Source organism: Salarias fasciatus, chromosome 3, assembly GCF_902148845.1.
Source record: "Salarias fasciatus chromosome 3, fSalaFa1.1, whole genome shotgun sequence".
Lineage (NCBI taxonomy): Eukaryota > Metazoa > Chordata > Actinopteri > Blenniiformes > Blenniidae > Salarias > Salarias fasciatus.
The window spans coordinates 2214961-2226030 of record NC_043747.1 but is presented as its reverse complement, the minus strand read 5'-3'; the positions used below and the strand labels follow the sequence as shown (position 1 = coordinate 2226030).

The following is an 11070-nucleotide window of genomic DNA, read 5'->3' as shown; positions in this document are numbered from 1 at the left end:
GTAGTCTTCCGACTTGCAGACATAGTTCACCTGTTCATCTTACCCTTGGCTCGGCTCTTCCACGCCGGCACACCCTGTCAATTCAGGCACGGCTGGCTAACTAAACATCTATGTTAAAGTACATGTAATCAACACTAGCTAACTGATGCAGGGCTTGTCAGACAGTATTTGGGACACTAAAGTCATATGGGCTCTATGCACAACTCAACCACTTCCTGAACTTCAGGAGGCTCCTTTGCTTCCTACCTTTCATGACAGGACGAGCTGATTAATGCAGGTGTGTCTGACCATCACTGTTGTGGTTACAGAAGTCAGACACACCTGCATTAATCAGCTCATCCTATCATGAAATACAGGAAACAAGGGGCGTCCTGAAGTTCAGGAAGTGGTGAAGTTGTGCATAGAGTCCATTTAGCTACACCAAACAAATTATTCAGCTGATACTGAACCCCATGAGTTTCACAGCAGTGGTGCCACCAGTGTGCCCTGGCTGTGCTTTGGCATCCGCTCTGTTAACAGCCCGCCCACCAACAACCACCACCATGCACACACTGCATCATGTCATGTCCAGCTTGGAAGCCTTGTACAGAAAGATGCTGCACATACTAAGGTGGACCTCTGATTAACAGAATATTAGGATTCTGGGACCGATATGTGGTACAAGGAAGCCAGTGAGTAACTCCATGGCTCCAAATTTGGATTCTAAATAGTTATAAATGTACAATTTGACACCAAAATCATTCAAATAGGATAGGTCTATGCAATTTTATTGCGAAATGCAATGTTACTGTATATTAAATGGCGGCCATCTTGAAAAATGGCCGCCATCATGAAATTTTTGGTGGCTAACGGGTTTTATCAGAAAAGCAATGCCCAAGGAGCATGTGTGCCAATTTTGGTGCTTGTTTCCACAAGTGAAGGACTATTGCAGTTATCTGCCCCACTAATTTGGAGTAGCACAGCTTTTAGGTGGCTCTGGTCCCATTTTCTGTGATGGAGCCCAGTCAGGGTGTGTGCAGTCATAAAGATCTGCCTTGTTTCCTGCAAAATAAACTCAAACACATATGAATTCATCTTGAAACATTTCATACATGTATATGCACCTAATATACATATGTGTCTAGTGTATGTTTTGGGGTTTTCTCCAAATGTACAAAACTATATTAGCTAAGATTAACCATGTAATACACATATTTTATATCTACTGTGTGTGGAGAAAGATTTGTACAACCATAGCATGTTATAGCTCTGCTAGCATTAGCATTGCTGTTTACGTTAGGTTGGGACGCTCCAAGGTTGCAACAAATGACTTTACACTCAATTTACAAGTCAGCAATGATTTGAACATCTGCAAAAATACATAGTTATCAAGTTACCTGTGATAAAGTGTTCAGAGCAGACTCTGTAGTGTCGTTTGTTTGGGTCAGGATCGAAGCCCTTTCTGTTGATTCTCGGCAGCCATACATTACGTCGCTCGGTCGAAAGCCTTTCTGCCTCGGTTCCTTGGTGATATATCACTTTTGGGATGTCAAAATATTGTCTCTTCGTTGAATCTGGGTCAGCGCGGTTTGTACATCCCCACACAACACATGTATGAACCATTGCTTCAAGATTTGCAGGATAATTAGCAACCAGTCCGAAACCCAGCTTGACACACAAGATGGCAGCGTCCAGGACTGCGGGAACACTGTGACGTCACCGGAAATCCATCTGTTGGAATTAGACACAGGGGGTTTTCAAGAAGAACTTTGTCAAGTTTGAAAAGGTTAAGGTAAGAAAAACATTAATTTTTGTCCTGAAACATCAATAGGAACAGTTACTGGGTTCATGCACTGTGAAAAGATTTAAAATTTCATAACATATGTTTAGTAAAACCGTGTTGAAAATGGCGTATCAAATCTGATACAGCAGGTACATAAGGTCATCAAACTCCAAAACAGTCAACTGTCATTTTCTTGTATTTTATGCATTATATAAAAAATCAAGCCATACAGTCTATTTGATTTTTAAATTACATAGTTTGGTACATTTAGAGTAAATAAATAATTATGTAAATTGCTGGATTATGAATGAATCAATCAATCAATTTATTTCGAACATGCAAAAGAAAATGGAAAATAGGCTGTCACCAAAAACAACACATGCATAATAAAATTAAAAGAAAACGAAGACTGCATCAACACCCTGCGTGTGTTACACACTGCATGCTCGACAAGGAGTAGGAAGAAGTTAAACTTATTTAATCCTACCCCTTTTAGATTATCATGATTGATGACTAGTTCAGTGTTGCCATGATGTGATTTCTTGTAACTTCCTTTTGCTTCCTGCTTTTCACTAAAAACTGACCAATTCAAATAAAATCACAATATTTTTTTATGTGCACGTGTGTTTTTAGATGGCAAAAAAAAAAATACAGTGTTGAAGATGCTGTCAAATGATTATGGATGGGAATTCGAGCGACATGGAGCAGCTACAGGAAGATGATGATGATGATGTGGAGGACGAGGAATGGACTCCTACTGCAAAGACTGGGGAAAACCCCGATAGCAGTGATGATGATAAAAGCCCAGAAGTCCCAGAAGACACAACCAAATCAAGGGACACAACACTGAAGCAGTCGGCAAGGGGTAACATGAAAAGGAAGATGCATCAGTGGAAAAGAAAACGGGCTGAACCGCCATCTGTCGAGTCGGTGCAATGTGTTACGGAGGACTCTGAAGAGAGGCTTGACTGGACGCTACGAGGTTCGAAGATGGTGCGTTTATGTTTGGTGACACACTGTGACAGTGGCAGTGATCAATGCGTGGATCCGTTACAGAAGAGACGTGGAGAAGCTGCAGCCCGGGGAGAAGCCCCTGCCTCTTTCAGGTTTCAGGCTTCTGTTGGCACTGCCCTCACAAGGGCAGGACAGGTCAAAAGGTGCTGCAGACCAATGTCCTCTCCAGAAGCAACACCAACCCCTCCCCGAAAGAGGAAAACCACTGAGGTCCCCCCCCCTCCTGATGTGAGAAAGGATGGCCTGGATCATTTTCCAACATGGGAAACCCGACAGACATGCAAAAAGTGCACAGGCCACTTTACCCATGAGCACTGTCAGAAATGCAAAGTGCATCTTTGCTTGAACAAGGAGAGAAACTGTTGTCCAGCCCATCACCATGCAAAGTAAAAAGGTCGTGGATGGCAAAATGAGTAAAAATAGCTGAAACGTTATGTTTTTCAGGCTTCCACCAGCCAGTTCCATTGGTGGATTTCTAACTACTGTATTATGGAAGCACTTTGTATGTTTAAAAGACAAATTTGTTGGAATTTTGTGTGATTTATCATGTTTTTGTTTGTTCGGGGATAAAACAGTTGTTGAGCATTGAGACACTGTGTATCAGATATGACACAAATTGAAACTCATAAATGGAAAATGATATTGAATTTTTTTATTATTATTTGTTAAGAGGGACCAATAAAGGCTCCGAGTTCAAATAAATGGAATTTTCTGTCAATTATTTAATGTTTTCGGCTTTACTGGGTTAAATGTCAACCCCAAACACAGAAGACAGAAGAACGGGCTCCATCATGGATCGTCTGCTGTTCTTTCTTGACGTGTCAGGAACCTGCAGACATGAGCATCAGATCACTGAAGGTCACAACCAAGGTCACTCTTGGTCTCTCACACTCTGATCACATGACTCAGACCGGCTGTTGTCTCCAACCAGGTCCTGACAACATCTGCTCTGGACTCAACACTCACTTGAATCACGGAGACTGGAGCTCCAGGGGGGCTCCAGGGCCGCTGTCAGCCACCATCACACCGACCCGGACCAGGTTTCCATCCTTTTTCCCTCCGTCCTGAAGAGCCACCTGGTTCTCAGAGGTCTGCTTCCGTTTGTCTGGATCAGACTAGACAGATATGAAATATTATTTAATGTTGAAGGTTAAACACACACAGATAGTTTCACTTGGGGCAGACATTGTTAATGTGACGTCTTGCTCAGCAGACAGAGGGGGTCGAGAGTGTGAAGACAAGGAAAGGGAGGTTGCTTTCTCAGGATCTGCAAGACAACTGATAGGAAGAGGGGTGAATGAGACCGAAGGACAGAGGCGTCATTAAAGGGGGACGCTGAGAGGGAGGGGCTTGAGAGAGACCCGACACTTGACTTCATGGCTGCATGAATGTCATGTTGAACCTTGATCTGTGGTCTTACCCACTGCTTGTCAGGGGTCCTGAAGACGTCTCTCATTTGACCTGAAAGACACAAATAACAGTGTAAACATGAGAACTTTACACACCAGGAGAACTTCTGTCCAAGATCCACAAGGCTGATCTGGAAGACGTGAAAAACAACATGCAACATGGGGGGGGGGCACAACCTACGTACAAATTCACAACATATGCAAAACAGTGCTGTCGACGCACCACACGCAACCAAGAACCATCCCAAACCCCAATCTAGACAACACCAAAACAGAGCCGACAACCAACACAGAAACTGACAGAACCATACATTTATAATTTTTTTTCCCTTTCTTCCCCCCCCCCCCCGATGAGCCATCGTAGTGAACAGACTAGTAACTAGTAGTAACTAGTAGTAACTAGTAGTAAACTCGGGGCGTGCATCAAGAGAGGTCTGCTACAGATCACCATTATTCTAACCACCACAAGAAGACAAGGTAACCCAGTATGTGAAGAGTGATTAAAGATCAGCGTGATCATGTGAATATGATGGTGATAGTGATCATGCATATGACCTCTGACCTCTGAGAAGGCCAGAAGCAGGCCAGAGAGGCCCTCAGAGCCCAGACAGCCGGCGGTCATCACAGAGCCCGGATCCAAGCCGCCCCCCAGGCAGACGCCCACGCTCCAGTCCAGAAACGGGGCAGAGGAAAGCCCCGGCCGGGGACCCCGGCGGCCCCGGGGCCCGGGCCCCCGGAGCCACGACCGGCAGGAGCCGGTCCACCCCGGGCGCCAGACGCCCGGGGCGGGCAGGGCCGAGAGCCCGAGGCCCAAGAGCCCAGGAGCCGATCCCCCACCCAGGCGGAGGGCCATGACCCCCCGGGAGAACCAGCCCACACGGGCGGCTACCCACCCCAGGCCAGTACCCCCCCCCCCAGCGCTCCGCCACGCACCCCGAGATCCAGGGCATCACCCCCCCCCCCCCCGTCCACCCCTGAACCACCCCTCCCACCCTGTCCTCTCCCACCTCACTCCCCCCCACCCCAACCCAACACTTACACACACACACACGCACACACACACACACCACACACACACACGCCCAGTCTTGTATTTCTACCCTTGTGGGGACCTTCCATTGACTCCCATTCATGTCTAGCCCCTAACCCTGACCCTTACCCTAACCCTAACCCACACCACAACAAAGCCTAACCCTAAAGAAATGTTTTTGCACTTTTACTTTTTTCAGTAACAACAACATGGTCAAGAAAACACTGTTTCTCCTACTTAGGACCGGAAAAAGGTCCCCACAAGGCACGTCGTTCCACGTTTTGCTATCCTTGTGGGGACATTTGGCCCCGACAAGGATAGAAATACAAGAACACACACACACACACACACACACACACACCCACACACACACACACACACAACCACTCATCCCTAAACCAAACACACTCACATTCTGACACACTCACCACACACACACACACACGCATGCACACACACACGCACACACACAAAGTCAACCCTACCCCAAACACATTCACATTCCCACGTCATCCAACCCTCATGTCCTGTGGGAGACCCCCCCCCCCGGAAGGTGAGGGAACCCCCCCCGCCACCCACCACCCACAAAAGCAGCTGGGAGCTCAGGGAAGCACATCTGACCACGTTGTTGGCTCGATTGCGATCGGAGCAGATGATGAAATTCATCCTTTGTTTATCGTTTATGCATTTAATCTGAAACTACTTGTTTACAGAGTCAACAAGCCTAAACTGTTTCCACTCTGCTGCACTATGCTAATCCAATCCAATCCCCTTTATTATAAAGCAGATTTTTAAACAGACAAAAGTCTCCAGCTGCACAAAAACAACAAAATAAAAACAAATACAAACAATAAAACCATAAAATGAAAAAATAAACATTAAATAAAACTTGAAATAAAATATAATTAAGATAAAATAAGTTAAAAGACACAGAGGACCACACAACTCACGCGGCATTAAAAGCCAAAGAATAAAAGTGGGCCGAGACGAGACTTGAAACAGTCCACAGTGGGGGCCGTTCGGACGTGAGGGAGCAAAGTGTTCCAGAGTTTAGGGCCAACCACAGCAAAGGCACTGTGCCCTCCACGAGCTGGGACTGGCCCTCGGACCTCGGAGCGAGTGCTGGAGTGTAAATTTGGAGGCAGTCGGGATGAATTGAGGGCCAGTCCATTTAAAGCTTAAAAAACAAACAAAAGGACCTTAAAATCAATCCTAAAATGAACAGGGAGCCGGTGCAAAGAAGCTGAAACTGGGGTAACGTGCTAACTGCTAACCACGTGTAACGTGGTGTCGAGCCGGGTCAAAACCAAACATTTACTCAGCAAGTTCAGTTTTTCTTTACTCTAGCAGAGAATCCACTGATGAATCTCACCTCTTCTTTGACAACAGGTGATGGCTACCAGTCGGAAAACGGCCGACATTTTAGCCGCCTGAGTATAATAGCCTCGTGAAAGAGAAGTTGAGTCAGACAAACGTGTTGGAGAACGTGACCATTTCTGCACAGCCTCGCAGGAAGTTACGTCACAACAAGAATTGTGGGGGAGGACGGGAGGGTCTCATAGAAACAGCAATGAGGAAGCGGCATGGCAGGAATCCAACGAAACGCGCCGAGAAAGAGTCCTGAAGTGGATCCTACCACCAAAGAAAGCCTGGACGGTCGGCAGAAGGACTGCTGGCCAAGAGGGAAAGTGACCGGCGGAGAAGGCAAACGAGGATTTGTATTGGCAGGCACCTTGTCTCCCGTTTGTAATAAGCTGTTTGCGTTTCTGTGGCAAAAAAAAAAGGAAACAACTACCTCTACGGAAGAGGCCATCTTTTTTCCACCAGCGTCCTTATTCACACAGAATGAAAACCGTTTCCAGCGGTGGTTCGCGCTGTGGAAACGCGAATCACCGTGGCAGGTTGGGGGGTGAGAGGGGAGGGGGGGACACCGGGGACACTGGGCGTACGTCATGTGGAAGCGCCGGCTTTAAGAACGCAGAATTCCGCTAGAGGGCGACCATCGCTTTAATGTAAGTCAAAAACACGATGCTGGCCTCTCCAGGCAGGGATGATTTATTTTATATTTTCATGTAGAGCGACACACGTTCAGACAGCCGTGTCGATGCACCCAGTGTTCTGCTCGGCTCCGAAACACTTTTATGATGACGCAATTGTTTTTGAACATTTATGAATCGTAATTTAATCCTTCTGTGTCGCATGATGATTAATCTATCAATATATCAGCACACCTCTATAATAAATATAAATATATTGTAAGTTAAAAAAAACAAAAAAAACGTATTTTACTTACAGTAGAAATAATAATCCAGACCTCAGAAGGCTCTGTCAGTCTGAGTGAAGCAGACACACAACATAAAACAATACAATAGTGCAGCTTTTAAGAGCAGGAGAGAGGAGTTCAGGACCTGAGCTTTAATTGTTGCAACAGTTATCTAATGTCTCTAAGAGGAACTCAGCTGGGCGGCTTCAGTTCCTGCTGCTGTGTTCCAGGTAGAGCAGAGCAGCAAAAGGCCGTTTGGCCTCTAGTAATGTGTGTGTGTATATAATATGTATATATATATATATATTATAATATATAATATATTATATATATATATATATATATGTATATATTATATACATACATTATATATAACACACACACACACACACACTCATATATATTTTTTTTTCCTATATTTTCCTATATTTTTTTCTTTTTCACTATTGAATTTTTAATTTTTGCCAATTTTCTTTCGAACCACTCTGAAATTGAACAAAACCAAAGCCAACGACGTGAACTATGAATCCGACATTTCAATAATTCAATAGAATTCAAGACTTCCCCTTTACTGACACACAAACGAGTGAATCATAACAAACAGCCACAGAAAAAGAAATGGAAGTTATGAACACAGAGAATGTTCCAGTAAATACAAATAAAACTGAATATTTTACTCACAGTAGAAAGGAGTTAAATGATCCAGACCTCAGAAAGCTCCATCAGTCTGAGTGAAGCAGGAAGAGGACTGGAGCAGAACAGGTTAGACTGTTTAAGCAGCTGAATTGGCCTCTGGTTTGATCAGCAGCTCTGAGTCCAGAAGAGCTTCTGTCAGTTCAGAGCTGCTCTCTGATGGAAATCAGTCAGTTCAGGGTTTGCATTTCCTCATTTATCAAACAAAACACCACAGATGGGAAGTGAACACCTGAAAGCTCCTTTTTTGGTTCTGACCAGCGTTCTCTGAACCCCTCACTTCCTCTCCTGGTTTTTATTTTTACTGTTTGGTTTGTTTTCCTCTAAATGAAAGGTCTGATCTGTTGAAGAGAGCTAACTTCATGATGAATAGATTTAACATGTAAGAAATCTATTCCTTTCTGACAGGGAATCGAACTTGGGACCTCCAGACCACCAACTTCAGTGGCTCCCGAAATGTTTTGAGCCATGACCCCGTTATGACAGCCCAGATGTGTGGGGAGCGCAGAGATAGTCCTGCTCTGTGGAATTACTCTTGGATCATGTTGATTAAAATGCAGAGGGACGACCTCATGTTTCCTGATCAGGACTTACACAAGACAGAACATCAACCCCTGATATCATGAAAGGAAAGGTGGCAAAAGATCGAGTTCTTTCCAAATTGGACTGGTTGGAGGACGAGAGGCTGATGGAGAGCCTGGCGCTGTAATACACAGCATAAAACTTTCATGATTCCTAAAGTGGTTGAGCAAAGAATTGCTTCTCCAGGTCCTCCCTCTCTCTCTCTCCCAACACCACATGCCTCACCTCTGGACTGGTCTGAAAGGTTTGAAAACTGCACTACAGCAACGGACATGACTGGAGACGTGAGATTAAAAGCACTGCTACTGCATTACGCTGGAGAGAAAGTACATGACATGCACTACACCTTGGCAGCAGAGGGCGGCAAATACGCAGATACAAAGCAAAACATTTCAGCATATTTTGCAGCCAAGAAAAATGTTCAGTATGAAGTTTATCTGTCCAGAAAGTCTGCGCAAGCACCTGGTGAACGTGTCAGAGAGACCCCAGCCCACTGATGCAAGCGTTTGTTTTATATGCATGCTTTTTTTGCTTATTTTTGGAGTTTTATGAAGTGTTGTGTGGGATCTTGTTTTTTTATTGGTTTTATGTTTTGCATGACTTGAACTGGAGGAGCGATGCATGCTGTGGACTGGAGATAATTGATTGGACACACCCCCCTTCCCTACAAGTCCTGATTGGATAACTCGGCTGCGGCGCGCAGCTTAAAGGGAGGTTCGGACAGGTGTGGAGAGAGAGAGACAACAGAGGACGCACGGGGCAGTGTGCGGAGGACGGAAGGACGGAAGGACGGAAGGAGGAGCGCCGGAGACAGGAGCCACGGTTCAAAGAGCGGAGGCTGGCCACGGAGGAGCTGCATCGGACGGAGCAGCCAGGGGGGAACCGAGGGGGGCGCGGCCGGCGACGGAGCGCGAGGAGAGGTTCTGTCAACGCTCGGCGAAAGATAAGTTCAAGGAACGTGAACGCTGAGAGCGCCGTGCGCGTGTGGTTCACCCCGGCTCTGTAGAAAAGATTTGAGGGTGCTCTCCTCTCTTTTTTTTGAGTTCTTCTTCTTTTAAAAGACTTCTCTTTCATTTTAATGTTTTTCTTGTGGTTGGTCACTACCATTAGAGAATAAAACTCTCTAAAAATAACGCTGTAGTTCTCCTTCATCAGTGGACTAACTTTCAGCTGGTGTTCCTCAGGAATACACGCTTGTGTATCACCCCCCTCACATTACAAACGCTTGGACAGTTATCACACCAGACTCAGGATTTTGGCCAAAAACTGAGTTTGCTGACAAAATGCAGAAATAAAATCACAAATCATACAAAGCTGTTCATCATCAAGACTGTGCAGAAGAGCTTTGAGAGAGCCAGATTTAACTTTGGATGCTAAATTAAACCACAAACGTGCATGTGAGTTTTCTGAAATGCAAGATACAGGCATAGAGACGAGCAGTGTAGCCACAGTGACTCAACTGTACCACGAGACAAGACCCAAAAGTCCCCCACGAAGCAACTGGACACCCAAAAGGCCTCCAAATAACCGTTACAGAAGCTGTGGAGGTAAATATCCTCATGAAAAAGTCTGCCCAGCTAAAGGCAAACAGTGCAGAGCCTGTGGCAAGCTGAATCACTTTACAAAACAATGCAGATCGAAATGAAAGCGACAAACTACAGACAGACACGTAAGACAAGTCAAGCTGGAAAAGTGTGCAACAGGTGACAAGTCAGGACACACACCCAGCAGCGATGAAGCGTCTGTGAACGTGATCAACACAACCAAAGCTGCAAAACTTCCACAAACCAATGTCAACATGATGTTCACCCAGACACAAGTGCTGACTGACTCCGGGGCCACTGCAAACTGCATAAGTGAAGCTACTTACAAAAAAGTGTCGCCACGTCCCACACTGAATCCAGCTGACACTAAAATCTACCGATATCGCTCAACGGACCCCAAATTCCACTGGACGCTAAAGTGCCGCGCAGCAGAGCGCCAGCATCTCGCTCCTTAAGTCAAAGCACACCAGAATCGCGGCGCCGCACCGTCCGGAGGGGGGGGTGCTCCTCGGAGAGGCTCTCGTGCTTTCCATATCTCAATATCACACGACAACAACACATGATATAAACAGAAAATAAAAAACACACCTCATCTGGCTTCTGCAAGGTCGCTCTGCTCGTCCAGCCACATGGCTCTGTGGTCTACATGCTTCTAGCAAGGGTGAGTACATGACTTATGTTTTGATCTCAAATGAGTGCTTTTCTTATCCAATAGTTTTTTATTTGGTTTATTCTATATAAAAAAACAGTAACTTCCACATTCGCTACTTTCG

The 11070-nt window shown here is 45.5% G+C and overlaps 1 long non-coding RNA gene across 3 annotated transcripts; it reads right to left on the bottom strand.

Annotated features, from left to right (window-relative positions):
- Positions 1-3478: 3478 nt before the first annotated feature.
- Positions 3479-8277, bottom strand: LOC115385855 (uncharacterized). Of its 3 annotated transcripts, none has more exons than XR_003931188.1 (4): positions 8160-8277; positions 4197-4237; positions 3743-3891; positions 3479-3605 (listed from the first exon to the last, which is right to left on the bottom strand). It is a non-coding gene; the product is annotated as an uncharacterized LOC115385855 (long non-coding RNA). The 3 variants fall into 3 exon arrangements; XR_003931189.1 differs by having other exon boundaries at positions 3743-3881; positions 8160-8276; XR_003931187.1 differs by lacking the exon at positions 8160-8277 and adding an exon at positions 7509-7571.
- Between the last annotated feature and the right edge of the window lie 2793 nt (positions 8278-11070).